The 16,596-nt window shown below is 46.4% G+C and overlaps 1 protein-coding gene and 1 non-coding gene across 2 annotated transcripts in view; both read left to right on the top strand.

Moving 5' to 3' along the window:
• The window catches only part of STRAP (serine/threonine kinase receptor associated protein), a 93,254-nt gene that overhangs the window by 33,622 nt on the left and 43,036 nt on the right, over positions 1-16,596 (top strand). The window lies entirely within an intron of this gene.
• On the top strand, positions 2,197-2,316 carry LOC134938705 (U5 spliceosomal RNA). The gene has a single exon (XR_010181210.1). It is a non-coding gene; the product is annotated as a U5 spliceosomal RNA (small nuclear RNA).

The following is a 16,596-nucleotide window of genomic DNA, read 5'->3' as shown; positions in this document are numbered from 1 at the left end:
GAGTACTCTTGGGATATGGACGGGCGTAGCCGAACAAAGGCACTGAATATTCAAATTTAGGACTCTCCCCCCCTCCATATCCCCAAGTACCTCAGTGTACTGTGCCAGTGTTTTTTTCGGTGCTCACAGCACGAACATAGGCTTGTGGTATAACCACACTTGGATTTTTATTTTTTAATTTTTATTTTTACATAACTAAATTCATGTATTTTTACTGTATCCTACACCTGTGTTATCATTGTATAATCTGTATAATAGGCTATTAAGCCTATATATTAAAACTGCAGCAAATAACCTGTACGGTGATTTTATGTGAAAACATGGCATGGCGGCCATTTTAATCATTGCTGTGTTTCCGGTTATAATTCCAGAACATTCCGGCCATACACCTCTACTCCACAAGGAGGCGCAGGGGTGTTAGTGGGAATTTTTAGTTCAGGATAATGCTAGAACATTCCTGCCCTACATCTTTAAGCCACCAGAAGGCGCTGGGGTGTTAGTAGGAATTTGGTTCGGGTTTCATATGCCATGTGAACTACTTTTCACATAAAGAACACTTTAGTTTCCTAAAGATTTCCGTAGAGATAAATATGCTGTTCAGCAATAACATATTTATATATATATATGTATATATATGCCATATAATAACTTCATTAAGTCGTGCAAGTGTCTGTCTGTTGCCGATTATGATGTCTGTCTACATAGCGAATAAGGCTCTAGTGCAGACTAAAAATATTTAATTATTTTTTTAAGAAACCTATGTTAACATTGGCATTTCAAATTAAAAGAGCGGTAATCGGAGTCTCGAAATGACTCTGCCAGCTCTAACAAAAGACAGTCTTTACAAAGGGCCAATTTCCCTTTGGATACCAAAGGGTTTATGTCACTGGTCTTATAATTTAATGCACGATTCTATGTCAAATCTCATACCGAATAGTGCGGGGTTTTGGACAACCATACATAATCGTTTCCAAAAGGACGCGATCCACCATTGGAAGATGCGTTTCTGTCAAACATTACAAAAACCCAAGATACAGTTGGGTCACTAGAATCTATGTATGAAACCATGACGATCACTGTTAAAAGAAGCTGCAGAGTATATCTGTTAAGCTTCTGCTAACGCCGGTTATTTTCATTGTCGCTAGTTAAGCGCGACAGGGCCAGAGCTTGTTTGCTCCTAAAATAATATACTTGTAACGGCATTTTAACCCTTTATAACAAACAGTCACGCTTTGTAACGAAGGGACGTCACAGTCAGCAAGCCAGTGGTTTGATGACCTCTTTTATAATTGTGGAAGCGCGTCTTTACATGTTACTTTTGCGAGATTTCATGACTTCAACTCATATATGTCTCAGCTATTTACAGCTTAAAGTACAAAACTGATTCTGTCGAACGGTTTGGCAATATGTCATTTAGTCTTTGCTGGTTTATAAACCAGCCAATAGTACGCCAACAGAGTCAGAGTTACTTATTCCCCTCTGTTTGAGCAAAACCAAACAGCTCCGTTGCAGTATCAATCAGCAAGTCATTTACTACAGTTAGAAAATGGATTTTCTGTAGTTAGTATTTGCTTTTTGCAGCCACAAAATTGCATAATTGCATTTGAAATTCACAATGCGTATTTACCCAGTCCGGTTTCTTCATCACAGGTTCTAGCGTTTGCAAATCGCCACAACCATTACCCATTTCATTTCTACCGTTGCTTATCGCTTCCGGTATTTACCAAAGTGATGTTGGGATCATAGCTCATCTCACATAAGAACTATGTATCAACAAAGTTCTTCTAACTTGCGCTACTAAAGTATACTGCGGTAGCAGATCAAGTTCGAAAACAATCGCATCTAAGTCTGTCTAAACGATGTCAATTCCTAGGTAAGATTATAAATATGGTAAGTCAAAGACTTTTACCTACTACACCAGCAAGAACAAAAGTACACGCACTCTAGCGGTACATTGGTGTATTCATCTATTAAGAATAAAGATGTGTTTTCAATTTAGTTCGCCACCATTCACTCGCGTTTTCCACAGAGGGACAAGGGTGCTTATACTCTGGACGACAGTCACAGAGAGTCAGGATTTGTAGTTAAAATCAACTCAAAGGTTCTAAAACACGACAGATTGCTGTCGATAAATGTCCTAGAACTCTGTGCATTTTACAATGCAATAAATGATTCGCTTTCAGTCTGACCAGGCATAGACTCTGGTTTCTCTTCAGAACGAATACATCTTTCGCTTTTTACTAAAGATTTCCGTGGAGAGAAACAACCGTGAGTTTCATGTAATTTTGTTTTTTCATGCCTAGATCACGCTGGCCTTAAGCAGTCAAACGAAGCAACGGCAGTTGTATACACAACAACCAGTGAGAACCAAGAAGCCGCATGGCAATGCAGCAGGTCACTCAAATCTTCAATGGCTCAGAACGCCATTAGGTGAAAATGTCAAGAGATCAATCAGTGAGTGGACATCTGTTAGACAGATGATCTCACCCGTCAGGATTTGGATCTTGAAAACTGGACATTAAATCCAGAGGTGTTTCATATGTGAGTCCACAGAAGGGGGTTGTCCTCAAGTATACATGATGGCATCTCGCCACAATTACAAAAGCTCAGTAGGTGTACAAAACAGTTCACAAGGGCAGTGGCGGTGAAATCTCTCACATTCATGGGGTCATTCAGCATCGTGTATCTGGCTCCACCATTTTCCGCTTCTCTCTCCGTTGCCAAAACGGATCAGAAGACAGTTCGTCACAGTCATACTGGTGGTAGCTCATGGGTTTCGGAGAAGTTTGCTTCTCGAATTTTCAAGGAATACTTGCACACGATCTTAGCCCTCTCATAATACGTCCAACCTGTTACATCAGGGAACGTTCTTTTATCCATAGTTACCTATATACCTATTATCTGTATACCTATTATCTGTGTACCGCAGCTGCGGTTGACGGGGTGAGGGTTCAAACCGCCCTCTTAGAAAATAGAGCATTACAGTATCGGTTATACCAACCATGTAACGAAATAGTAAGCCGCTTAAGGCAGCTCATTATTAAAAAATTTCGTGTGCTTACATAGGTTGTAAACCTCGGAAGTTTCCAACATCATACTTCAAGTACCCGTATTCGGTTAAACGGGATGGGATGGAAAACTGCGTTCATCTGCACTAACAGTGCAGGTATCTGTGTGGTAAACGTATTTTCAAAGACGTTTGCCTCTATTTGCGTCTGTAAACATCTTTCTACAAGGTGTCACCAAAGTTCAGACTCTATTTATCCCACCTACAGCGCCAGGCGATTTGAGGTTGGGTTCAGATTTATTACAGTTTTCATATTTTGGAACCCTTTCAACAAAGGGGAATTAAGTTTCATATTTTTTGAACCTTTACAACAAATGAGAATTAAGTTTCTTACTTTGGAAAACATTTTTCTTCTAGCCTTGTCGTCGGCAAGGGTGCTTAGGCAAGGGTTTTGTTTTCATATTTGGGTGCCTTGTATTCCAAGCCACCGTATTTAAGTTTTCTCATGACAAAGCAGATCTTCGGACGAAATCCGCTTTCGTATTCTTCACATCAATATACCAATAGTGGTTCCTGTGGGGACAGCACATTCTAGAATTCTGAATGTGGTACACGCATTACGCGTTTATATATGTACCGAACGTCTACATTACGTGATATAAATACGTTGTTTGTTCTATATAATACTGCAAACTGGGGTTAGCCAGTTTCTCAGCAGACATTATCCAGTTGGATAATAATGACTACAAGTCAGGCTTACTTTAAGGCTAAGTTACAATCGCCTACGTCAGTAATAGTTCATCCCACAGGTTCTGTGGGAATGTCAGACCCAGCGGGTCGTGGAGCGTCTATGACGCGGCTACATAGCCTTCAGTGCACCACGTTTGTGCACGTTTACACGTTATGAATGGTGGCGCCATCAGCATTCAGCTTTGGCTGCCTACTGTTACAAGTATCAAACAGCTCTCCCGCCCACGAGGGAAGCTTTGGTACGTCCCAAGAGTACTCCAGTGACCCCTAGTGGATGAAAAAGAAAATAGGATTTTGGTACTTACCAGGTAAATCCTTTTCTTTGAATCCATAGGGGGCACTGGACGCCCACCCAGAGCAGTTTTACCTGGGTTGTTTTAAGCTCAAGGGAGCTTAGTAAACAAATTTTACTTGGGTGGTGTTAAGCTCAAAGGAGCTTATGGTAACACATTTTCACCGATTGGTTCAAATTATAAAGTTCTATCGGTTAAGGTGTCAACTGTTTAGTTGACAATAAGGTTAAGGATCAACTTTGTGGTTGTCTGTTATGTTATAGGAATTCTCCATTGTCAATCCTCTCTATATCCTGTTCGCTCAGTAAAAAAACACTGGCACAGTACACTGAGGTACTTGGGGATATGGAGGGGGGGAGAGTCCTAAATTTGAATATTCAGTGCCTTTGTTCGGCTACGCCCGTCCATATCCCAAGAGTACTCCAGTGCCCCCTATGGATTCAAAGAAAAGGATTTACCTGGTAAGTACCAAAATCCTATTTTTGCGGCATAAGTGTCTAGCTTTGGTCGTCTACTGTTACAGGTGCTACACAGCTCTCCCGCCCAAGGGGGAAACTTTGGTACATCCCAAGAGTATTCCAGTGACCCCCTAGTTGATGAAAAAGAAAATGGGATTTTGGTACTTGCAAGATTAAATCCTTTTCTTTGAATACACGGGAGTCCCTGGACGCCCACCCAGAGCAGTTTCACCTGTCTCATGGTAGGTTCAGTTTATCTTGTGAAAAAACATTATCACCTGCCCGTCGAATGTTCAGGTGATTGTTATCTGTTGTCATTTCAACTTTCTAGTTCTTTGTTCTAATATTAGATGTAATTCTCCACCTTTCATCTCTTTTTTTGTCTCCTGTTCGGCACAGTAAAAACACTGGTGCATTATGGGAGTATGGAGAGGGTGGAGGGTTACACATTTAAATATTTAAATGTGCCTATCCCTGCTGTCGCACCGTCCATATCCCAAGAGTACTCCAGTGCCCCCTATGGATTCAAAGAAAAGTATTGATCTGGTAAGTACCAAAATCCCATTTTCGCATGGAAACTTTGCGCTCAATAGTTCTGGCTATGGAACCTGGAGACTACATGGTATCCCTAGTTATACAGGTTGCATATTCCTATTGCCAAGTCGCATTAGCAGTTCCTGTGGTTTGCTATTGGCAACCTACATTACCAATTCCAAGCTCTGCCGTTTGGACTGGCTATTTCTCCTCACATCTTTACCAAGGTCATAGCCGTTATGACGGCCCGCCTTCGTCGCCAGAGGATAAGAATTCTGCCATACCTAGATGGTCTACTGATTTTGGCAAATTCACAGGAAGTTCTCCTCTGTCATCTCCAACTGACAGTAGCAGTCCCACGGTTGGCTGATAAATTGGAAAAAGTCCTCCCTGGTTCCATCTCAGAGCGGGGTGCTTCTGGATACTCACAGTGAAAGACTGTCTCTATCTCCAGACAGAGCCCTGAAAATTCAGGACAAAATACGTCACTTCCTACATCGCTCAAGGGTGTCCGTACACTCGGCGATGCAAATACTCGGTCTGATGGTGTCGTCCTTGGAGTATGCTCAATTTTATTCCCGCCCTCTACAACGATTGATCCTCTCCAAATGGAATGGCCTACCTCATTGGATCAGATCTCAAATGATCTCCTTGACACCGGAGGTTCGCTTGTCGCTGACCTGGTGACTGCAGGACCAGCGATTGAGCTTGGGTCGTCCCTTCTGGATCCCCAAATGGCTCCTGCTGACAACAGACGCCAGTCTTCGTGGCTGGGGAGCGGTGACGGCAACACTCGTTTTTAGTGCCGTTGACCAGAGAATCATTTCTGCTTCCCATCAATATACTGGAGTTGAGAGCAGTGTTCAATGCATGTATCTGGCTGGTCCTCCTACAGAACAGTCCTGTTCAAGTACAATCGGACAATGCCACCACGGTGGCCTATATCAACCATCAGGGCGGCACTCAAAGCCGCATGGCATTGTTGGAAGTGTCCAAAATTCTCAGTTGGGACGGAACGCCATCTATCAAACATATCGGCAGTATTCATTCCGGGCGTTCTCAACTGGAAAGCAGACTTCATCAGTTTTCAGGATGTTCACGCCAGAGGGCTCTTCATTCTGAGGTCTTTCAACTCCTGTTAGACAAATGGGGTCTACTGGACGTGGATCTGATGGCGTCAAGACGTAAACAAAAGTTTCAGGTCTTTGTATCGCAAACCTGGGACCCTCAGGCAGCATTCATGAACGCACTGGCAGTCCCATGGAACTTTCACTTACCTTACATATTCCCTCCGGTGTCACTTCTGCCCAGAGTACTTTGGAAGTTCAACTAGGAGGAAATCTCATTCTGGTCGCTCCAGCATGGTCCAGATGTCACTGGTTCTCAGATCTACGGGGCTTATCAGCCGAGCGTCCTTTTCTACTTCCTTCTTTTTCAGGGCCCATGTCTACATCCAGACCTGGCCAGACTGGCGTTGATGGCGTGGCCCTTGAAGCTGCACTCTCGCGAACAAAAGGTTTTTCTGAGGGTGTTATTCAGATTATGCGGAAGGCTCGGAAACTGGCTTTTGCCCGGATATATTACAGTGTGGGGCATGCTTATTTCACATGGTGTGCCTCTAAATTCAGAACTTCCAGGATTCTGGCTTTTCTCCAAAGAGGTTTAGACCTAGGCCTTCGTCTTGCCTCTCTCAGGGTACACATTTCTGCCTTGTGTGTTTGGGATTGCCTCCATCCCTGATGTACACACGTCCTGTCAGGGTGTTATCCGTATTCAGCCTCCCTATGTCCCTCCAGTGGATGTGGTTAGGGCTGTACGTGTCTATGTGGACTGTACTGCCTCCATTAGACGGTCTGATGCCCTCTTTTATCCTCTTCGGATTTCACAAGCGTGGCTGGCCTGCTAATAAGCAGACGCTGGCCGGATGGATTAGAATGGTGGTTACACAAGCCTCTTCTCTATCTGGTCTTCCATTTCCAGCTATGATTAATGTTTATTCTACTCGGTCTGTTGGACGTAGGTGGCACGCTGTGGGGCGTCCGCTGAACAATTGTGCGTTTCTGTCCACACGTTTCTCAGGTTCTATGCCTTTGATACCTTCGCCTCTCAGGATGCTTCCTTTGGACGCCGGATTCTCATGCGCGTCTTCTTCCTTGAACTACTGCTTTAGCACATCCAGATCCGTCTCTACACCCCAATGTTTTCCCTGTGGAACCTATGTACTCTGCAGAATGCAAGTTAACAATGGTAAATGTACCATAACTCTTACTTTCTTTTTCACTTTGCATTTTGTTAATTGTTAAAAATAAACTATTAACACTTCTATTTCTGAAAGCATTCCTACTTTTCCACCTCTGCCTAAAACTCCTGCACAGTACTATGAATGTATTTTTAGTGCGGTGGGGTGAGGCAGAGCCTTTCCTGTCATATAAACCTATTTGCCAGAGTTTTGACTATATAAAGTATATGAATAATACAAAGACTATTATAAATATCTTATTACTAATCATTTTTCCAATCAAAACTCCGGAATCAAGTCTTGACAGGTGAGGCAGTGTCCCACTTATCTCTTCCGCACATCTCTGCTCAAAACTTACCACATTTCAAAAAGTATATAGCACTGCTCCTGTGTATAATACCTGCATGTATATACCGCTGCACCTGTGTATAATGCCTGCATGTATATACCGCTGCACCTGTGTATAATGCCTGCATGTATATACCGCTGCACCTGCGTATAATGCCCACATGTATATACCGCTGCACCTGTGTATAATGCCCACATGTATATACCGCTGCACCTGTGTATAATGCCCACATGTATATACCGCTGCACCTGTGTATAATGCCCACGTGTATATCGCTGCACCTGTGTATAATGCCCACATGTGTATACCGCTGCACCTGTGTATAATGCTCACATGTGTATACCGCTGCACCTGTGTATAATGCCCACATGTGTATACCGCTGCACCTGTGTATAATGCCCACGTGTATATCGCTGCACCTGTGTATAATGCCCACATGTGTATACCGCTGCACCTGTGTATAATGCTCACATGTGTATACCGCTGCACCTGTGTATAATGCCCACATGTGTATACCGCTGCACCTGTGTATAATGCCCACATGTGTATACCGCTGCACCTGTGTATAATGCCCACATGTGTATACCGCTGCACCTGTCTATAATGCCCACATGTGTATACCGCTGCACCTGTCTATAATGCCCACATGTATATCGCTGCACCTGTGTATAATGCCCACATGTATATACCGCTGCACCTGTGTATAATACCCACATGTATATACCGCTGCACCTGTGTATAATGTCCACATGTATATACCGCTGCACCTGTGTATAATGCCCACATGTATATACCGCTGCACCTGTGTATAATGCCCACATGTGTATACCGCTGCTGCACCTGTGTATAATGCCCACATGAACCCCTAGGCTCATATATTGTGTGTAGTTCTGGTACTAGCCACTGACTCCTGAAACATTTACCTCACCGCTCGTTACATACATACATACATACATACATACATACATACATACATACATACATACATACATACATACATACATGTGAAACTTTGAAAAGGAGAATATTGTGCAAAAGTTAATTTATTTCACTAATTCAACGTAAAATGTGAAACTGATGTTATATAGACTCATTACATGTAAAGTGAGATATTTCAAGCCTTTATTTGTTATAATTTTGATTATTGTGACTTACAGTTTAAGAAAACCCCACATCCAAAATCTCAGAAAATTAGAATATTACATAAAATCAATAGAAAAGGGATTATAAATACAGAAATGTCGCCCTCTGAAGAGTATAATCATGCATATGTACTCAGTACTTGGTTTGGGCCCCTTGTGCATGAATTACTGCCTCAATGCGGCGTGGCATGGATTCTATCAGCCGGTGGCACTGCTGAGGTGTTATGGAAGACCAGGATGCTTCAATAGCGGCCTTCAGCTCTTCTGCATTGTTCCGTCTCATGTCTCCAGGGGTGTATCTACCTATTGGCCAGGATGGCACTCGCCAGGGGTGCCACCTGTGGAGGGGCGCTGCCCGACGGTGCCACCCACGGCCAGGGGGTAGATTCACTATGTCCCCCACCCACAGGGATGCCTGGCAATGACCAAAGAAGGCAGCAGCGGCAACCACTGTTCTTGTCTCCGGGGTCCGGAACCACTCCACATTCCGCACTACAATCAAGTAACGCTGCAAAACTACAGCTCCCAGCAGCCATTGCTCCTGGGAGCTGTAGTTTTGCAGCGTTACTTGATTGTAGTGCGGAATGTGGAGTGGTTCCGGACCCCGGAGACAAGAACAGTGGTTGCCGCTGCTGCCTTCTGTGGTCATGGCCGGGCATTCACGCCTGGATGCCGGGTTGGTCCCTGCTTGGCCGGTCCCAAGGTCCACTCAGTGGTGTAATTATATATAAGGGGTACTACTGTGTAGCGTGACGTGATTAACGGACTATACTGTGTGTAGTAATGTGAGTAAGGGACACTACTGTGTGATGTAATATAAAGTGGGGTTACTATTGTGTGGCCATGCCCCTTTTTTGGCACACGTGACTTCCATATTTTAAATATGGGGGGGGGGGGAGTCCCTTACTTTGCCAGGGGTGCAGGGGTGCTCGGACCCCTAGATACACCCCTGCATGTCTCATTTTTCTCTTGGCAATGTCCCATAGATTCTCTATGGGGTTCAGGGCAGGCGAGTTAGCAGGCCAATCCAGCACAGTAATCCCCAGTCATTGGTACTTTTGGCAGTGTGGGCAGGTGCCAGGTCCTGCTGGAAAATTTAAGTCTGCGTCTCCATAAAGCTTGTCTGCTGAAGGAAGCATGAAGTGCTGTAAAATATCCTGGTAGACGGCTGTGTTGACTCTGGACTTAATAAAGCACAGTGGACCAACACCAGCAGATGACATGGCTCCCAAATCAACACAGACTGTTCAATTTTCACACTGGACTTCAAGCATCTTGGATTGTGTGCCTCTCCATTATCCCTCCATACTGTGGAACCTTGGTTAACCCAGATAACTCTTCTGACGATGTTTGTTGTTCAGGAGCAGCTTGACAATAGGAATACGACATTTGAAGTCCATGTCCAGGATCTGTGTTTGTGTGGTGGCTTTTGATGCACTAACTCAGCCTCAGTCCACTCTTTGTGAAGATCCCCTACACTTTTGAATGGTCTTTTCCTGACAATCCTCTCCAGGCTGCGGTCATCCCTGCTGCTTGTGCACCTTTTCTTCCACACTTTTCTCTGACGTCCTAGTGGATGCTGGGAACTCCGTAAGGACCATGGGGAGTAGCGGCTCCGCAGGAGACTGGGCACAAAAGTAAAGCTTTAGGACTACCTGATGTGCACTGGCTTCTCCCCCTATGACCCTCCTCCAAGCCTCAGTTAGATTTTTGTGCCCGAACGAGAAGGGTGCACACTAGGGGCTCTCCTGAGCTGCTTAGTGAAAAGTTTAGTTTTAGGTTTTTTATTTTCAGTGAGACCTGCTGGCAACAGGCTCACTGCATCGAGGGACTAAGGGGAGAAGAAGCGAACTCACCTGCGTGCAGAGTGGATTGGGCTTCTTAGGCTACTGGACACCATTAGCTCCAGAGGGATCGAACACAGGCCCAGCCATGGAGTCCGGTCCCAGAGCCGCGCCGCCGGCCCCCTTACAGAGCCAGAAGCAAGAAGAGGTCCGGAAAATCGGCGGCAGAAGACATCCTGTCTTCACCAAGGTAGCACACAGCACTGCAGCTGTGCGCCATTGCTCCTCAGCACACTTCACACTTCGGTCACTGAGGGTGCAGGGCGCTAGGGGGGGGTGCCCTGAGCAGCAATAAAAACACCTTGGCTGGCGAAAATACATCACATATAGCCCCCAGGGCTATATGGATGAATTTTAACCCCTGCCAGATTACACTGAAAAATGGGAGAAAAGGCCGCCGAGAAAGGGGCGGAGCCTATCTCCTCAGCACACTGGCGCCATTTTCCCTCACAGCTCCGTTGGAGGGAAGCTCCCTGGCTCTCCCCTGCAGTCACTACACTACAGAAAGGGTTAAAAAAGAGAGGGGGGCACTAATTAGGCGCAGTATAAACAATACAGCAGCTATAAGGGGAAAAACACTTATATAAGGTTATCCCTGTATATATATATATATATATATATAGCGCTCTGGTGTGTGCTGGCAAACTCTCCCTCTGTCTCCCCACAGGGCTAGTGGGGTCCTGTCCTCTATCAGAGCATTCCCTGTGTGTGTGCTGTGTGTCGGTATGTTTGTGTCGACATGTATGAGGAGGAAAATGATGTGGAGGCGGAGCAAATTGCCTGTAATAGGGATGTCACCCCCTAGGGGGTCGACACCTGAGTGGATGAACTGCTGGAAGGAATTACATGACAGTGTCAGCTCTTTACAAAAGACAGTGATTGACATGAGACAGCCGGCTACTCAGCTTGTGCCTGTCCAAACGTCTCATAGGCCGTCAGGGGCTCTAAAGCGCCCGTTACCTCAGATAGCAAATACAGACGCCGACACGGATACTGACTCCAGTGTCGACGGTGAAGAGACAAATATGACTTCCAGTAGGGCCACACGTTACATGATTGAGGCAATGGAAAATGTTTTACACATTTCTGATAATACGAGTACCACCAAAAAGGGGTATTATGTTCAGTGAGGAAAAACTACCTGTAGTTTTCCTGAATCTGAGAAATTAAATGAGGTGTGTGATGAAGCGTGGGTTTCCCCCGATAAAAAAAAATAAAAAAAAAAATGATAATTTCTAAAAAGTTATTGGCATATATCCTTTCCCGCCAGAGGTTAGGGTGCGTTGGGAAACACCCCCTAGGGGGGATAAAGCGCTCACACGCTTGTCAAAACAAGGGCTCTACCCTCTCCTGAGATGGCCGCCCTTAAGGATCCTGCTGATAGAAAGCAGGAGGGTATCCTAAAAGGTATTTACACACATACTGGTGTTATACTGCGACCAGCAATCGCCTCAGCCTGGATGTGCAGTGCTGGGTTGGCGTGGTCGGATTCCCTGACTGAAAATATTGATACCCTAGATAGGGACAGTATATTATTGCCTGTAGAGCATTTAAAAGATGCATTTCTATATATGGGTGATGCACAGCGGGATATTTGCCGACTGGCATCAAGAGTAAGTGCGCTGTCCATTTCTACCAGTAGAGGGTTATGGACACAACAGTGGTCAGGTGATGTGGATTCCAAATGGCATATGGAAGTATTGCCTTATTAAGGGGAGGAGTTATTTGGGGTCGGTCTTTCAGACCTGGTGGCCACGGCAACAGCTGGGAAATCCACGTTTTTACCCCAGCTCGCCTCTCAACATAAGAAGACGCCGTATTATCAGGCGCAGTCCTTTCGTTCCCATAAGGGCACGTGGGCAAAAGGTTCCTCATTTCTGCCCCGTGACAGAGGGAGAGGGAAACGGCTGCAGAAATCAGCCAGTTCCCAGGAACAGAAGCCCTCTCCCGCCTCTGCCAAGCCCTCAGCATGACGCTGGGGCTTTACAAGCAGACAGGGAGGCAGTGTTGGAAGCCATTCACAAGCTGTATTCCCAGCAGGTGATAATTAAGGTACCCCTCCTGCAACAGGGAAAGGGGTATTACTCCACACTGTTGTGGTACCGAAGCCGGACGGCTCGGTGAGACCGATTTTAAATCTAAAATCTTTGAACACTTACATACAGAGGTTCAAATTCAAGAGAAGGGGACTACATGGTGTCTCTGGACATCAAGGATGCTTACCTTCATGTCCAAATTTACCCTTCTCACCAAGGGTACCTCAGGTTTGTGGTACAGAACTGTCACTATCAGTTTCAGACGCTGCCGTTTGGATGGTCCACGGCACCCCGGGTCTTTACCAAGGTAATGGGCGAAATGATGATACTCCTTCGAAGGAAGGGAGTTTTAGTCATCCCTTACTTGGACGATCTCCTGATAAGGGTAAGATCCTGGGAACAGTTGGAGGTCGGTGTAGCACTATCTCAGGTAGTGTTGCGACAGCACGATTGGATTCTCAATATTCCAAAATCGCAGCTGGTTCTGACGACTCGTCTTCTGTTCCTAGGGATGATTCTGGACACAGTTCAGAAAAAGGTGTTTCTCCCGGAGGAGAGAGCCAGGTAGTTATCCGAGCTAGTCAGGAACCTCCTAAAACCGAGCCAAGTCTCAGTGCATCAATGCACAAGGGTTCTGGGAAAAATGGTAGCTTCCTACGAAGCAAAGCCATTCGGCAGATTCCACGCAAGAACTTTCCAGTGGGACCTGCTGGACAAATGGTCCGGGTCGCATCTTAAGATGCATCAGCGGATAACCCGGTCACCAAGGACAAGGGTGTCCCTCCTGTGGTGGTTGCAGAGTGCTCATCTTCTAGAGGGCCGCAGAGTCGGCATTCAGGACTGGTTCCTGGTGACCACGGATGCCAGCCTGCGAGGCTGGGGAGCAGTCACACAGGGAAAAAAAATTTCCAGGGCTTATGGTCAAGCCTGGAGACATCATTTCACATAAATATCCTGGAGCTAAGGGCCATTTACAATGCTCTCAGCTTAGCAAGACCTCTGCTTCAAGGTCAGCCAGTGTTGATCCAGTCGGACAACATCACGGCAGTCACCCATGTAAACAGACAGGGTGGCACAAGAAGCAGTCAATGGCAGAAGCTGCAAGGATTCTTCGCTGGGCGGAAAATCATGGGATAGCACTGTCAGCAGTATTCATTCCGGGAGTGGACAACTGGGAAGCAGACTTCCTCAGCAGGCACGGCCTCCACCCGGGAGAGTGGGGACTTCACCCAGAAGTCTTCCACATGATTGTAAACCATTGGGAAAAACCAAAGGTGGACATGATGGCGTTCCGCCTAAACAAAAAATTGGACAGGTATTGCGCCAGGTCAAGGGACCCTCAGGCAATAGCTGTGGACGCTCTGGTAACACCGTGGGTGTACCAGTCAGTGTATGTGTTCCCTCCTCTTCCTCTCATACCAAAAGTACTGAGAATTATAAGACGGAGGGGAGTAAGAACTATACTCGTGGCTCCGGATTGGCCAAGAAGGACTTGGTACCCGGAACTTCAAGAGATGCTCACGGAGGACCCGTGGCCTCTACCTCTAAGAAGAGACCTGCTCCAGCAAGGACCCTGTCTATTCCGAGACTTACCGCGGCTGCGTTTAACGGCAGGGCGGTTGAACGCCGGATCCTGAAGGAAAAAGGCATTCCGGATGAAGTCATCCCTACCCTGATCAAGCCAGGAAGGATGTAACCGCAAAGCATTATCACCGCATTTGGCGAAAATATGTTGCGGGGTGCGAGGCCAGTAAGGCCCCGATGGAGGAATTTTCAACTAGGTCGATTCCTGCATTTCCTGTAAACAGGAGTGTCTATGTGCCTAAAATTGGGGTCCATTAAGGTTCAAATTTCGGCCCTGTCAATTTTCTTCCAGAAAGAACTAACTTCAGTTCCTGAAGTTCAGACGTTTTGTAAAAGGGGTACTGCATATACAGCCTCCTTTTGTGCCTCCAGTGGCACCTTGGGATCTCAATGTAGTTTTGGGGTTCCTAAAGTCACATTGGTTTGAACCACTTGAGTCTGTGGAGTTAAAATATCTCACATGGAAAGTGGTCATGTTGTTGGCCCTGGCCTCGGCCAGGCGCGTGTCAGAATTGGGGGCTTTATCCTGTAAAGGCCCTTATCTGATCTTCCAGACAGGGCGGAATTGAGGACTCATCCTCAATTTCTCCCTAAGGTGTTTTCAGCGTTTCACGTGAACCAGCCTATTGTGGTACCTGCGGCTACTAGGGACTTGGAGGACTCCAAGTTGCTGGACGTAGTCAGGGCCCTGAAAATATATGTTTCCAGGACGGCTGGAGTCAGAAAATCTGACTCGCTGTTTATCCTGTATGCACCCAACAAGCTGGGTGCTCCTGCTTCTAAGCAGACTATTGCTCGTTGGATTTGTAGCACAATTCAGCTTGCACATTCTGTGGCAGGCCTGCCACAGCCAAAATCTGTAAAAGCCCATTCCACACGGAAAGGGGCTCATCTTGGGCGGCTGCCCGAGGGGTCTCGGCTTTACAACTTTGCCGAGCAGCTACTTGGTCAGGAGCAAATACGTTTGCTAAATTCTAGAAATTTGATACCCTGGCTGAGGAGGACCTGGAGTTCTCTCATTCGGTGCTGCAGAGTCATCCGCACTCTCCCGCCCGTTTGGGAGCTTTGGTATAATCCCCATGGTCCTTACGGAGTTCCCAGCATCCACTAGGACGTCAGAGAAAATAAGAATTTACTTACCGATAATTCTATTTCTCATAGTCCGTAGTGGATGCTGGGCGCCCATCCCAAGTGCGGATTGTCTGCAATACTTGTACATAGTTATTGTTACAAAAATCGGGTTATTGTGGTTGTGAGCCATCTTTCCAGAGGCTCCTCTGTTATCATGCTGTTAACTGGATTCAGATCACAAGTTGTACAGTGTGATCGGTGTGGCTGGTATGAGTCTTACCCGGGATTCATAAATCCTTCCTTATTGTGTACGCTCGTCCGGGCACAGTATCCTAACTGAGGCTTGGAGGAGGGTCATAGGGGGAGGAGCCAGTGCACACCAGATAGTCCTAAAGCTTTACTTTTGTGCCCAGTCTCCTGCGGAGCCGCTACTCCCCATGGTCCTTACGGAGTTCCCAGCATCCACTACGGACTATGAGAAATAGAATTATCGGTAAGTAAATTCTTATTTTCCCTTCCACATAACTCTCTATTAATGTGCTTTGATACAGCACTTTGAGAACATCCAACTCCTTTTACAATTTCCTTTTGAGGCTTCCCCTCCTTGTGGACGGTGTCAATGATGGTTTTCTGCACAACTGTCAGGTCAGCAGTCTTCCCCATGATTGTGACTTGTACTGAACCAGACTGAGAGGCCACTTAAAGACTCAGGGAACCCTTTGCAGGTGGTATGGATTAATTAGCTGATTAGGGTGTGACATAGAGCTACAATTTTGAACCTTTTCACAATATTCTAATTTTCTGAGATTTTGGATTTGGGCTTTCTTAAACTGTAAGCCACAATCATCAAAATTATAACCAATAAAGGCTTGAAATATCTCACTTTGCCTTTACAGCGCCTAGCGTGTGCCCGCCCTTGACAGCGCCTAGCGCGTGCCCGCCCTTGACAGCGCCTAGCGCGTGCCCGCCCTTGACAGCGCCTAGCGCGTGCCCGCCCTTGACAGCGCCTAGCGCGTGCCCGCCCTTGACAGCGCCTAGCGCGTGCCCGCCCTTGACAGCGCCTAGCGCGTGCCCGCCCTTGACAGCGCCTAGCGCGTGCCCGCCCTTGACAGCGCCTAGCGCGTGCCCGCCCTTGACAGCGCCTAGCGCGTGCCCGCCCTTGACAGCGCCTAGCGCGTGCCTGCCCTTGACAGCGCCTAGCGCGTACTTTCGAAGTATACTGAAAGCTGCAGCTAGAAAATGAAGTAACGGCTGATGGAGCCGGCGCACAGCCTCCATGTGTGACCCTC

The sequence above is a fragment of the Pseudophryne corroboree genome, chromosome 6, assembly GCF_028390025.1.
Source record: "Pseudophryne corroboree isolate aPseCor3 chromosome 6, aPseCor3.hap2, whole genome shotgun sequence".
Lineage (NCBI taxonomy): Eukaryota > Metazoa > Chordata > Amphibia > Anura > Myobatrachidae > Pseudophryne > Pseudophryne corroboree.
Note: the sequence above shows the minus strand (reverse complement) of the source record. Positions and strands in the feature narration are given on the sequence as shown.